Genomic DNA, 2,306 nt, shown 5'->3' with positions numbered 1-2,306 from the left:
ATGGGGAATCTTTCCCTAATGTACATTTTTGTTAGGCTTATCAAAGATCAAATAATGACGGGCTTGGGGAAAGAAAGGGGAGAGAGGAGGGGCGGGGAAGGGAAGTGGAGGGAGGGTATTTGGTGGGAACTTACCTAATGCACACAATGCAAAGGTACAGTTCAGAACAGTTAAGTATATTATAAATGTTTTACCACAAAAATAAGTGAGGTGATGTTTATGTTAATGAGTTTGATTGAAACATTCCACATTGTATATCAAATCATCACATTGCATAAATGTATACAGTTATGATTTAATAAAAATTAAATCTGAACAAAATAAAAGTAGAAACAAATTATCCAGGCAGGGCATGGTGACAGGATCCTGCAGTCTCAGTTATGGCAGAGGCTGACATAGGAGGATTACTTGAACTCAGGACTTTGAGGATGCTGTAAGCTAAGCTGATGCCCTGGAATTCTAGCCTGGGTCAACAGAGTGAGACTTTGTCTTTTAAAAACATTGACAACAAAATCTGTGACCAGACCCAATCATTTTAATCTAATCCAAGCAATTTAAACACATCAAGTGGTCACTTCCAGTCCCTTTGAAATGTTTAGTAACCTTTGACTGGAAGATCAAAGATCAGTATCCTCTGGAATACTGCTGAGGAAGGACACAGGAGGAGCATTGTCTCAATATACATTGAAATATGTTTTGATTTTTCATGGACAAGTTGGTTCAATAGAAGGTCTTTAGGTCACATTGTTTTCTTACTTTTTTTTTTTTTTGGAGACAGAGTTTCACTGTGTCACCCTTGGTAGAGTGCAATGGCATCACAGCTCACAGCAAGCTCCAGCTGTTGGGCTTAGGCAGTTCTCTTGCCTCAGCCTCATGAGTAGCTGGGACTACAGGTGCCTGCCAGAATGGCTGGCTATTTTTTATTGCAGTTTGGTGGAGGCCGGGTTCGAACCCACCACCCTTGGTATATGGGGCCAGCGCCCTACTCACTAAGCCACAAAGCACTCCCCTGTTTTCTTGCATGTTTTAAATGTTCTAGCATTGCCTTTTTGATCTCCAATCAAATTCCCTTGCCATTATAAATCTTTTGCCTATGGGCTCAGAGGAATTTGAACTTTGGTTTATAATAACTTGTGTTTTATTCTAGAGCCTTTATAAATAAAATCTCTCAGGGTTGCCAACCCACGAAAGTGAATCCTTTAACTAAGGTGAAGCTGATCAATGAGTGAGAGGTCCAGCTTGGGAGGACGCAAGTTGTCCTAGCACTCTGAGTATAAGGACAGGCCTGTGATCTTCTTGGGAGGGTTTCCTGTGAACTGATCAAAGGGGAAATCATCCATGTGTTGTCACGATACGAGGAGGCTATTAACATTAGTCTCATCTGGGACAAGAAGACTGGGAAATCAAAAGGATCGTTTCCTCTTCTATGAAGACCAGAGGAGCACAATTCTGGCCACTGATAATTTCAATGGAATCAAGATCAAAACGGGGGCTATCCGAGTGGATCACATGTCTCACTATCAGGCTCCTGAGGACTCAAAGGAGTGGATGAGGTGACCAGAGAGCTCCAGGAGAAGGGTTGTGGGGCTCACACCCCCTCACCAAGTTCTTCTGAGGACTCTGAAGATGACAAACCCACAGACAAGCACAGAAAAGAAAAAAAGAAAAAGAAGAGAAAGAAAAGAACAGATCGGAGTGCAGGCAGAGCAGTTGTCCTGTTCAGGGCTCAGACGCAAGGCAATAAGGGGAAAGGATGACCCAGGCCCTAAGAAGCACAGCAGCAGGAGCTCCCAGAGAGTTCAGAAGCCAGAGTCTGTGGGAGTTAGGTTTGCAGTGTAGTTTGGGCCAGGCTTTTCTGGAGGGCTTATTGCCCAAAGTCCAAGTTCGTCAAAGCCCTCATGGCTAGCAATAGCCTGGTGGTCTACACAGGATGTTCTGGCACCCAACTGACTTAAGGCTCGAATTCTGTGTCCTGCTGTCCTGTTGAGCAGAGTCCAGGATACTGTGTCCCCTTTTAGTGCCACAGAAGGGCTGATTGTTAACTGGTGTCTCAGAACAGTATGGCTATCAAACCAAGGTGACCATCCCCTGAGTCTTGCTCAGGCATAGGTAGAAATCACTGCAGTGAATGGGGCACGTTTATCTCCAATTTGTAAAGTTTATCTTGTATTCTCATATGGGAGAATATGAGAATATGCATGGCATTCCTTTGTTTCCCTTCTTGTTACTGTGGTTACCTGGGACGCACTGCTACAAATACCTCAAATTAGAGACAACCGAGAATGGTCTGGTGCTGCACTTGTAAT

At 43.8% G+C, this 2,306-nt stretch overlaps 1 pseudogene; it reads left to right on the top strand.

The window, feature by feature from the left end:
• LOC105886391 overlaps window positions 1-1,839 on the top strand; it is a 2,717-nt pseudogene extending 878 nt beyond the window's left edge.
• The last annotated feature ends 467 nt before the right edge of the window (window positions 1,840-2,306 follow it).

Source organism: Otolemur garnettii, unplaced genomic scaffold, assembly GCF_000181295.1.
Source record: "Otolemur garnettii isolate 467f Iridium unplaced genomic scaffold, OtoGar3 scaffold00008, whole genome shotgun sequence".
NCBI classification, from domain to species: domain Eukaryota; kingdom Metazoa; phylum Chordata; class Mammalia; order Primates; family Galagidae; genus Otolemur; species Otolemur garnettii.
Note: the sequence above shows the minus strand (reverse complement) of the source record. Positions and strands in the feature narration are given on the sequence as shown.